Source organism: Prionailurus viverrinus, chromosome D1 (genome assembly GCF_022837055.1).
Source record: "Prionailurus viverrinus isolate Anna chromosome D1, UM_Priviv_1.0, whole genome shotgun sequence".
Lineage (NCBI taxonomy): Eukaryota > Metazoa > Chordata > Mammalia > Carnivora > Felidae > Prionailurus > Prionailurus viverrinus.
Window position 1 is genome coordinate 37,435,628 of NC_062570.1, and position 13,077 is coordinate 37,448,704.

Consider the following 13,077-nt stretch of genomic DNA (forward strand, 5'->3'; position numbering starts at 1 on the left):
AGCCCCGCGTCAGGCTCTGGGCTGATGGCTCGGAGCCTGGACCCTGTTTCCGATTCTGTGTCTCCCTCTCTCTCTGCCCCTCCCCCGTTCATGCTCTGTCTCTCTGTGTCCCAAAAATAAATAAACGTTGAAAAAAAAATTTTTTTAACATTATACAGAATATCTAGATCTCAGGTTCTTGCTAGAAATGTAACCCTGAAGTACATGTTATGTAACTCTTGTCAAAAGTCTGATTGCCAGACATGATATTTATAAATGATGTTCTGAAAGGTAGACAGTCCATCTACTCCCGCATCTATTCTCACGTCAATACAAATGTTCAAGATCTGAGGGTGTATACCACATTCTGATGCAGCATCCCCTTAAAGAACCACTGTAACCAGTAGAGCTTTTTCTTCATGTGTTTAAATAAACAGCTCACTCAGAGATAATTCTGTGTATGTCAGGAACAAGAAAAGGGATGCTTCTCTAATAAATTGACTGGCTCTAATTTATGAATATCCCAAATCTTATAAATTATTTTATTTCTACCTTTGTTTTTCCTGATAAATCTTAGGACCACATTTGCATCTCACTTCCAGCAAGTGCAGATACACCTATATCGATCTGTGCTAATTATTGTCCTCCCGATTTCCTGTCCTTAGACCCTATGCCTCTCAATTACCTTTAGTTACAAGGTACAACAAACTCTTAAAATGAGAAGTGTTATTATTAGTCTATCCTCAGTTGAATGACACATGGGGTAGTAATTAAAGAAGTTTACCAAAATATAGTGAAACTTCATAGAAATATTCAGAAACAAATGATAAATTATCTTTACTCATGTCTATTTTTTGTTCTTCCCTGTAATTGGCAGAGCAATTAGGTCATGCTGATAGTATTGCGTTGGTTCAATGTCAATGTTGTTGTGCACTTTACATTTCAACACATTGAGAATAAAGGTTTCATCTTGAACTGTGCTAAAAATATTGTTTTCCTGGTGACATAACTAATGAGCCACCAAAAACGCATGTCTATCACCAGGAAGGTATTAAATAACAACTGACACACTCTTACAATAAATTGCTATATTTTGACATCTAAAGGATTATTTTCAATTATTTTTCTTGGACAATTAAGCTTATTCAAATTCTATAATGGGTTGTGTCAGTCATCATCATACATAAAACGCTTTAATAGTGTACAGTAAGCTTTTGCTCCTCATACAAATATCTTGGGACCTGTAATTACACCTCATTAAACCTTAGCACAATAATTTGGAAATCTCATTCATAATATTTAGTCTAAAATTGTACTAAATAAATAAAGTATATTGTCTCTAAAGCATTCATAAACTTGTTGTCTACAGGACAATTTTTAAAGTTGTATAAATTAAGTAGGGTTTCAAGCATTAGTACCAGAAGTTGATTAAATGAAATGGTGAGAACTTTTGCTTTTTTCTACCATAAAGTAAGTGTACTTGATCAATTTCTTAATATACCCTTTTATACACATTATACACATTTCTAAAAGTAAATCTAAAAGATATATTTGTTACCTTACCTATAATTTTTTATCAAGCTTAGTTAACCAATATTTTACTCAGTGCCTAATATAATCAATGAATAGATAAAATTTAAGAAAGTATGAAATTCCAAAAAGTTTGGAAGTGACTAATGTTTTACTTTATTTGCAACCTAACAGGAAAGTATGCCACAAGTTCACTGATGCTGGCCAACTTGGTCAAAGACAAAGGACTTTATTACTGGTAGGATGAGCAATATCCAGAGTATCAGCACTTTCTAAATTCCCTGAACCCCAATTTCCATAAGTTGACATACAGAGAGATAGGTGAGCCTATCCACACATTAGTTGCATTACAAAAGAGGAACTCAAAACTTAGGGAACTCGAATCTTTTATAATGGATGGTAAACATGTTTGATCTTTGTTTTAGAGAAAGACATCTTTATTACATTGGACAATAAATGAACCTACCTTTTGCTCCAGTGAGAGACATGCTATCTATTTTCAAAGATTGTTCACCATGCAAACATCCTTGAAAAGAGAGTCCAAAACAAGGACAGCCCATTGGCTGGTTGCAAGACCAGAAGAAATATGAGAGACCCATAGTGAGATGTGTCCCAACATGTAGTGTATGAAAGAGTACAGCACGTCAAACAGTGACTGACACGTGGTTGGGGATGATAAATATCTGTTGAATGAATGAATGAGTAAACTTAACTAAGGTTAGAACAAAACAAAAAATTGTATTTGAATAAAAATCCTGTCTATAGCATAGTTCACACTGGAAAAGAAATAGAAATGATCTATTATTAATCATATGGAAAATTAATGAGATATTAGATACGAGAGGTTTTTCTATTTTTTAACATAAGAAATTATCATTAATAATGTACTGAGTCAGAAAGTATCCCAAGACATCATATAGTGTTTCATGTAAAATTACATGTATATACTTCATGTATACATGTTTACAGAGAGATGTGCCCAGAAGGATAGTAACCAAAATGTTAATAACGGTGTTTTCTCAATTATGCAGCTTAAGGACATTTTTACTTTCTTCTTTGCCTCTTATGTAATTTGAATTGTTTTATCATGGACATGTATCATTTTTTAAGTTAAAGTTATTTTTAAAAATTAAAACCAAATTATATTAAAATTACACTTGCAACCACCATCCAAAGCATCTTTCACTGCCATTGAGCTTTAACACTGACAAAGATTTACTGGGTAGAGAAATTCTAACAGCCCTAATAAAAGCAATGCCTAGCATTAACATCCATCTATTTTATTTTAGAGCTTAATTTACCATCTGTTACATTCAAACTCTTCATCTCTTTACAATTCAATGTATGTTGTGATAAATAGAAATCCAAATATGTATCCAAAATCCACCACAAAAGAAATGTCCAAACCTAAAACATTTACTCAAACTGAATGCAAACACCCACGGACATCTTCTCAGATTAGAGTCTTTTTCTTACTTTATCTTAATTTGGAAATATAAAAATTAAGTACTCTGTACTTTAAAAATGGGCATAAAGCCATTTTTGATTTGCCTGAAGATGAAAAAGGGAGTTCTTGCAGACACTTTGCATCCAGCCATATACAATTCTTCTAAATTTTGCTTCTGTGGTGCTTAAATGGACTGACAAAAGAAGTACATTTTCATTGTATACCGAGAACTTTCAGGTGTAGTTATCAATGATTTCTCCAACAAATAGAGGGTACTAAATATGCCCGCAGCCTTGCATTCGGTGCTCTGTAGGAAGAGGAAAAAATCATTAGACAAAATCTTTGTTCTTGAAGAGCCCTCAAATAAATTAGAGAGATAAAACTATTGGATAGGTAAATGTAAACAATTCCAGACAACCTGTGAGCAGGTGGTAGACAGAGTGTGCATGTGTCTGAGAAAAGTAGATTAATGTTTTAACAGCTGTTATCTAGAGATAACAATAATCTAGAGATGCAAAAGCAAAATTAAGAAGACGTGAGCAAGGCCTAACTAATAGAATTGACACAGATCAAAACAAGTACAACCTAACTGATGAAACCCCATCCCCCATACTGTGAGGTCTGCACAATTCTTTACTTAATACTCACAACGTAAGTATTCAAGTTTCCACTATTAAAATATTACAAAACTATACATTCTTTTTAGAATCTGTATTAGTTAGGGTTCTCCAGAGAAACACCATTAATAGAAGATAAATATAAGCATATATTATGTTGATAAGAATATCCTAAATATGTGTGTATATACATATGTTTGAATAAAAATATATTTGAAAAATCTATTTTTAAAAAAAATTTATCATACTGAATTGGCTCATGTTATTATGGAGGCTGAAATCCCAGAATTTGCCACTGGCAAACTAGAGACCCAGGAAAGCTGTTAGTGTAACTCCATTCAAGTCTGAAGGCCTGAGAACTAGGGGCACTGACAATTGTCTGATAACAATTACAGTCCTCATTTCTGTACCTGGTCATGTGACTGTAGCTAATATTTATAACTACCGTTTGGTCATAATTCTTTACCTGATAAGGTGACCCAGACCTTCACTCCTGAACCATCTGATCCATTAGTTATGCTGCCCAGGTTGGGTGTTTGTAGTTTTCCATTGACTGTAATCACAGGGCATGGAAATACATAGATTCCCTTAAGTGGTCTCCTGTATTCCAGACATTCTTTTTCTTAATTCCAGGTGGAGTAGCAGTTCAGCTTCCATTGGTAGTCAGCATTATTCACCCCAGACAGCACAGTAACTCCCTTCTTTGGCTGTTGATTCAAAGGCATGAGGAAACCAAAGTGGCCAGGTGGCAGTCTTAATTTCCAGTTCAGTGAAACCATGTGTCTCCTGGCAGAAATATCCCTCCCTTTAGAACTAAGACCTCTGGACAAGCAGAGCATGGAATCATGGGAAGAGAAAGAAAAATTCTGCAAGTGAGGTCACTGAAGTAAGTAATATAAGAATCATCCATACCAGTTTCAGTGGGAGCAAAAAAGGAGGGGCGCTTACTCCAAACTAGGGGTAACTGGGAAAGGGATCAAGTGAAAACAAATGTTTAAGCAAGTTGGGTCTTAAAGGATGAATCATAGCTGGCTGTATAAGGAAATTGAGGTCCAGAAAGCATAAGTGTCTGTGCTAATTATTTGCCTATTTGCTTTTTAGCTCTGTGTCCATTCTACTAGATTGTACTGCATTCTGAAATACTAAGTTGGAGTCTGCAAATTCCATTTCCCAGACACCCTTTCCAGCTGGTTTCCAGCTGGCTTCTGCCAATGGGAAGCACGGGAGGGATATTGGAAAAGAGAAAAACGGGAAACACTTCAAATCCAAGTCTGCCAGATGGTGACACTTCCTTCATGGTCCCAGCTCCTGAAGTTGTGGCCCCCACATCCATGGTTTCAGTTAGTACAGCTGCAGCCTGTCCTCTGATTACTTACTTCTTCCCTTCTTTTTGTTTCCGTAGGCCTAGAGGTAGTAGTTGTTTTTTGCACTTACTAATTTTATCTTTTCCCTTATGATCTTCTAGCTCTTCAATATCTGTGTAATAAATGCCATGCATTAAATCCCCTTTTCTGAAACAGACTGTGTAATTTTCTTTCCCTCACTAGTCTCTGGCTGATATGTACTTAATAACAAGCTGTAACTCTTGAATTCAGTTGCTTACTTTTTGAGCTTGAATGAAGTAAAGGCATCCTTATCAAAGTCAACTGGTAATTTGTGACATGCAATGACATCATGCTTACTTAAAGTATCATGTGTTTGCTTAGAATGAAGTATATACTAAAAGCAAGATTTTGGGAGCCCAACTGGCTATGGCACTTTGCCACTATAATACAAATGATGACCACAAGAACTGGGAGGTTATCTGATTATTTCTGAGTGTTCTAGAGAGCTTATGAAAAATAAATGAGGAGTTCAGTGTCAGAAAGAAAGAAAAAAGAAAGAAAGAAAGAAAGAAAGAAAGAAAGAAAGAAAGAAACCCCACAGGCCCAAATGGCATCACATAGGCCAAGTCCCCAAACTGGGGTTAATATCTTATCTAATTGCAGTTTCAAAGTCCCCAAGGAGAAACTTAGGCTTAACCACATCAGTCAGGAATTTTCTTATCAGCATCAAGACATCTGCCACTGGGGCCCCCTTCTGGCCCGGAGGAAGAAAAGGTAATCTTGGTGATAAGGCCCTCTGCTCTTACCCCTCAGGGAAAGCAGCCTTGCCAGGGACAATTCTTTTCGTTTGCCCATAACTTTCTCAGTCCACCCTCCTTCCTATAAAAACCTTCTATTTTGTACAACTCCTCAGAGCTCTGCTCCACTTGCTAGATGAGCCACTGACCATGACAATGATTCATAAATTGTTTAATAAACCCAGCTAGATCTTCAAATTTACTCAGTTGACTTTTGGCTTAACATCAGTAATTTAAAAAATCTTAAATTACAAAAAAGAAAAGCACTCCTATTTCTTGTCACTACAGGACAAATATGGCTGAATGGCAAATCCAATAAAGTTAAGAAACTTGAATCCTGAAATTTCCCCGTTATTATAAAATGATATTTACAGTATCCTTGCCAGTAAAACAGGTCTTCTTCCCCTAAATGAACAGACTGATTTTCTATTGCTTGATGATACTGTTATGGCTTCTCCAGAGGTAATAAGCTTGAAAAAAAAAATCCCTCAAGGGCCCACCCATCACCCTTCCTTTAGTGCTTCTAATCCTATAAATGTAATCAGATACAACCAAAATGATATAGCTTATACTCCTAAACTCTGAAAGACTTAAAATTTGTATCAACAGAATAGCTTTTTTCAACAAGTGGTGCTGGAATAAGTGAATCCATTCAGTGATCTGCTCCAGTGTTATAGCCCATCCTCCTTGGGTTTAAAACTGCTAGAATGCAATTATACATATATACTGTGCTTCTAAAATATTTCTGTTCATTAATTTATATACACCTATGCATATATCCTACCTTACAGGGACACTGGACTTGAGTCACCACCACTCCCAGATTTAATATAAAAGAATTTATTTATTTATTTATTTAATATAAAAGAAAGAATAAAAGTTTAGGAAGATCACAATGTTGGAGTAGTGTTAGCAGCACAACCCGAAAAATCATACGTCACTATGTCCCCCATAGAGGGACCATAGGATGCTCTCTTAACTAAGGCATTAGGAAATAAAGGGAGCATTGTGTCAGTTAGAAAGCTCTGTGATGGCTGTTCTCTGAAAGCTGGAATGGTGGTAGGAGATGCTGTCATTGTAACCAGATTCCTTATTGTAAAGGGAATAGGGGAACTTTAGCATGAACAAAGTTTAGTGTCCGTCCTTAACTCCAGTGGCAAGATAGGCAAATTAGCATAATAGGAACCAGAATCATAGCAGCAATCAGGTTTTGATCTCCTGTCCCTTGACTTTTGATAGTGACTAACTGATCAAAGAAAATTGGTGAGTATCCTACTAAAGTATTACTTGCTCTAGATAACTTAAACTCTAGTTCTAGGAGGCGCTATAATACAGACTCACAGTTCTTGCTCAGTTACCCAACGTAGTGGGATCCCCTTGAGGTAGAATCCTACAATGCATCCCAAGAATATGCTATAAATATCACTTCAAGCTTGCCCTAAAGGAACATAAAGCTATTATTCGGAGTGACTCTCCACAAAAGACAAGACTCTTCCAAGCATTATTAGATAATGGCTCTGAGTTAACATTAATTCACCAGTACCTAAAACCTTATAGAGGTCCACCAGCAAAGTGAAGGATTATTGGGGTCAGGTGATAAGAAGAATTTTGCCTCAGTCTCATGATGAGCAAAGTAATTCCACAAAACCATTGTGCCCCATTTCTCCAGTTCCTGAATATATGATTTCAAGAAGCATATTTTGAAACTGGCCAAATGGAATGAGGTGAGGCTGTTATGGTGGAAAGGGTCACGTGAAACATGCTCTAGAAAATTCCCTCCATCCGGGAAGATAGCACTCCCAGAGCAAGTCACGTGGTATGGCTTCAGTGATTCCAACACTGGCAAAGTGACACAGTCCCTTAAATGTCCCAGCAGCAGTTGCCTGCCCCACTCACACATCCACCCAGTCTCTGAAACTACAGTTCCTCAGGCACTGTGCTGGCTGCTGAGAGGGATGCTCAAGAAATGATGGCAACTCCTCAGGCAGTTTGAACTTTTGAGGAATTAGCCCCTCTTCCTCACTTGCAATTGTGGTAATACATCTTCTCTGGTTGATTTCCCAGATTTACAGTTAATAACAGCTTCCTACACTGTCTAATATCTTAATTCTTTTAATCCTTCCAACTTTCCAACACCTACATTACCAGTTTCCTGAATTACACCCCCACTTCTTGAAATACTTGGCATAGTCCTTTGTTCCTGAGAAGAATGTAACTGTAACAGTCCCCAAGGCCCAGGGTGGTTTTCATGGGATGAGAATTAGTGACCTATAAAGTCATCATTTAATATATTTCACACTCTGCTGTGTGCTTCCAGGAGTATGCCTATGTCTGTAGAGAATCACAGAATTAAGGAACTATTATCCTGTAATATTTTTAAAAGTGTTGCCATGGTGCATCAATAGCATGTGCAAAATGACAAAAGGAAAAATATGAAAAAGAGTCAAAGCCTCTCTAATAATCTGGAAATGATGGCCTCAATCGCAGAAATGAAATACAGTGGGATATCTCTCAGAGAAGGAAAATGAAAAGAGTCTTAAAAATACTTAAATATAGGGGTGCCTGGGTGGCTCAGCCGGTTAAGTGTCTGACTTCAGCTCAGGTCGTGATCTCACAGTTCGTGGGTCTGAAATGCATGTTCGGCTCTGTGCTGACAGCTCAGTGCCTGGAGCCTGCTTCAAATTCTGTGTCTCCCTCTCTTTGGGCCTTCCCTGCTGGCACTCTGTCTCTCTGTCTCTCAAAAATAAATAAACATTTTTAAAAAACCTTAAATATAATAAGGGTGAACTGTTGTGATATTTATTTCATTAGATGACGGAAGTTCAAAGTCACCTTGCTCAGGGAAATATTCACTTCTCTGTTAACTAGATGGCACTTTCCTACTTCTAGCATCATACATTCTCTTTGTATTTTATTGTCTCCTTTTTAATAACAGGGAACAGTTAGTCAAAAGTCTGATATTTAAAAAGCTTACAATCCTAGTATTTCCTGCATGTTGTTTAAGACATAGTTGTACACATAAACACAGTCAAAGGCAAGGAAACAGACATGGATATACTCAAAGCAAGATTGACAGCCTCCATCTGACACGCGAGGAGCTTGTTGGATGAACTACAAATGTATCCAAAATTTATTATTCAGTTCTTTTGGACAACTAATAAACAATTATATATAGACTTTCATTTTTACATAGGAGAACATTGTTTACTTGTAGTCTACTAAATAAGATATTAAAATTTGATTTTTTTTAATGTTTGTTTATTTTCCAGGGAGAGAGAGAAACACAAGCGAGGGAGGGACAGAGAGAGGGGAAGACACAGAATCCGAAGCAGGCTCCCAGCTCTGAGCTGTCAGTGCAGAGCCTGATGCGAACGCACAAACTGTGAGATCATGATCTGAGCCGAAGTCAAACGTTCAACCAACTGAGCCACCCAGGTGTTCCTAAAATTCAATCTTCTAAATTAAAGCATTTCTAGTCAAATTTACTAAAAGACTGGCATTAGTATTCAACCAAAAAGTCTGGCTGCAGATTTCCTGCCAAAACACCGTCAAAGATGATTGGAAAAATTTACGATTTGGGAAAATACTTTATTAACAGTATATTTATCAGTGTTATCTTAAGCTGGTCATGGTTTTTCCATATTTTTGCTTTTTGTTATTGTTTTACGTTAGCTTCATTGGTGCCAATTTTGTTTTTAGAGTAATCAAACAAAATCAGCAAGCTGGTAAACTACTAAAGTTAACTATGGATCTCACGAATGGATGCTCTTATGTAAATATTATAAGGAGACCCAACGGATTCATAATTTGGATTAAAGGACAATGAAAAGTAAACATGGTGACTCCAGAAATTCCATTTTCAACATAAGCAAAGAGGCAGTTATTTTATCCTGGACCAATTCAAGGTGGTTTCATAGATTGAGGAGGCTAAGGTGCTGTAACTGACAGAAAGCAATAACCCTACAGAAATCCATCAGAGTCCCAGAGTTTCAGGTTGCTGTCTCTTTGATTATTTGAACTTTCATTTCTTTTACCACTTAACGCTAGCTTATAACATGTCTCTTTATAGATTGTTTATTTGGTAGGTCAATCAGCCAACAAGGAATTATCGAGAGGGGGGCTAATGTGTTCTAAAGTGGATCTGAATATGTTGTGAGCAGGGTATTACGTGATAGAAAACCAAATCCCTGATCTAGAGGCCATGGGCCAGACTGTCACTGTATCTCACATAGCACAGGACAGCGTCACAAAGAAGTAGAATAAATTAGCCAAAGTATATTTGATCATTTGAAAAGTATCAAATGAATGCATTAATAAGTAAAAATTTTCGAGAAATATTCTCTTTAATTCATGAATCCTATTAACTATTAATATCTAAAGGATAGAAGAAGGGTACAGATTCGAGCTAAAATGCACTCTGTCAGAACTCATGGTGGTGGAGATTCATCCTGGAGCCCATTCCGATCGTAGGGCTTCCCCTGCCCCCTGGCACTGCAAACCTGTCAGCCCTAAGCTGTTTCTTTCTCTCTCTGGAGAGATATTGCTGAAAGAGAAGCGGACGTCATTGCCTTCGCCATGCTATCCTCTCCTGCTTCCTTGGCAGCAACAAGAAGGCCAAAAGAAATTATCCAAAGAGCAAGAGCTAAAGCTGGAGACTCACAACCTAGGCTTCTAGAGCCATTAGAATGCCAGGGTCCGTGGCAGACTTGAGAAAGTGAGGAGTTACAAAGTAGGAAGAAAAGCATAGTATATATACCTTGCCAAGTACATGGAAAGGATCATATGTCCCTTGAATTACAAAGGGGAGATTTCTGCAAAGAGCTGGAAATTGAGTCCTGCACTCAGCTGATTTGTTTAACTGCAGGAAATCTAAGGTATCCCATTAGTTCGGACTTTACTGTATTTTTAAGGGAAGGTTTTAGGGATAGAAATGTCTCTGAAATATGAGAAAGCTCTCTTGCTGCTGTAGGAGAGCTTATCTCCCGGTCATCATCTTCCCAACTCAGCTTTAACGTCTGGAGTACTGTTACCCCAGACACAACAGTCACTTAATCTCATTTCATTTTTCAATGTCAGGGCACATTAATATTTTATAAATAGAAACAAAGTCCATAAGCTAAATTTTTCTCTTATAAAAAAAGTACAGATTTATTTTTTAAAGTGACATGACTAATTTTATCATTACAATTTTATGTTCTGTGAAAGTATCATATGGTGGAAATCTGAGGTTCTTCCCTCTATTTTGTCAAATTCCCTGATAACACTTGATGTATGGAAACCAGCTATCTTCTCAATTCATCAATACCAAAAACAGTGCTGCAAGAATATTTAACTAGAAAAAAACCAAGAATGTATGTCTACAAGTAGAAGTATTTAAGAGCTACAACTTAAAATTATTCAGAAAAAATGCATAAGATCACACTGCTTTATGATATATGAATGGATTTTTGGTAATTAAACATTAATAAAGTAATTTTTAAAGGGAACATAAGATAATAATTGCAAAGGACTCACTTATGTGATGCCATTCCAATTTTATTTTTACTCCATGTGGGAGACAACTTAGTAGGTTTCAGCTAAAACAAAATAAAACAAAACAAAGCGAAACAACTCTCATGGGGACAAATCTCTCTTGTTTGTTACTTAATAGGACCCATGTCTGAGGGGGTAGAGAAAGCTTGGACTTGTGACACACACAGTTCAGATTAGATACAGTATGGCTTTATTTCACTAGACTCTCATAATTCAGGGGTTTTTCTCCCACTTGCCATTGGAAATTTTCTATCAACCGGACTCCTTCATCACTGAATTCTTCCCCAAATCACAGTCACCATCAACACCACTACCCACCAACAAACATAGCACCCCTTTCCCCACATACTTTTGAGCTTCTAGTACTGCATCTACTCATATGTTGGTAAGAAAAATATCTGAGCAATGATCTACGACAGGTGTCTCCAAGCTGTTTCTCTAAGCCCTAGATTTCCATGGCAGATCCTTAGTGTCCACTGAAATGGATGACAACAGTGTCCCTTCGGGCTGGAATGCTGGAGCTTGAGACACACTTTATCTCTTTTTTATCTCTTATCCCTTCAATGAAATTCACTATTCTCTCTCCCTCTTTACTTAGGAGTTCATCATAAACCATTTAAGAGGAAAAGTAAAAGTTTCTACTGTTACAGCCTTGAAAATCTTTTATTCCCAGATTGATTACATCTGGTTGATTACCAGGGAGATTTCTTTTCTTTTCTGGTATCTTAACTGAAGAAAATGTGTATGTTGCATCTGGCAGATAGGGGAACAAAGGAAGATGAACATAAGTATGTGTAAGTCATTTATTGCCTCTTAGTTATTAATGTCTTTACCCAAATAAATTATAAGTTTCAAGAGGGCTAGAATCTCTCCCCATACTGTTATTCTTTGGAGCACAAATACAGTGAAGAGGGACAGGAATACTTTGTTAAAACTAGTTGGCTATTTTAGAGGCACCTGGGTGGCTCATTCGGTTGGGTGTCCAACTCTTGATCTCAGCTCAGATCACGATCTCACAGTTCGAGAGTTTGAGCCCCATGCCAGTCTCTGTGCTGACAGCAGGAAGCCTGCTTAGGATTCTCTGTCTCCCTCTCTCTCTGCCCACCCCCTCCTCAAAAATAAATAAGTAAATAAACATTTTTTTTAAACTAGTTGACTGTTTCCTTCTTCTTTTATTCTCCACCAGTACTTAAATCCCTGTAAATTCAGAGTGATATTTATTTTTGGATAAGCATGCTCAAATACTCGAGACCATCAGTAATACCTACTTACTGGGCAATTTAAAGTACCCTTCAACAGGATCCTGAGAGTCAACTGTGTTTTACGCACAGAGAGGGAAAATTAATTCTTTGTCTATGTCTGTCGCAGTATGTCACAATTCTGATTGAATCTTTTCAACCTGCTTATTAGACATATAGCACAGGGATAAATTTGTCTTTATAAACTTCATATGTGTCACCAAAAATAGCTTCAGGATCACTATAACCCAATGAACTAAGAACGTCCAATAAATGATTAGGCTGCATTTGACAATGAGAATTGCATACTCTGTTCTTTAAAATTTAAAGCACAATATTTCTAGGGAGAATCTAGTTACCCAGAAGTTCCTCTGAAAATAACACCCATGATATTTTAACAGCAGCCAGATGGAAAGCCTTCAGCTTTTGGTCCTAATTTTACTGACTTTGTCTACAAAGCATCCATAAAAATCCATTAATCATAGTCATGATGTGTTTTTTTTTTCCCAACTAACTAACCCTACATAATTTTGTGTTCTTGCCAAATTGACAGTATCCAAATTTTCTGATTTTAAAACTGTATTCACTACAAATCTGATACAGAACTTATCT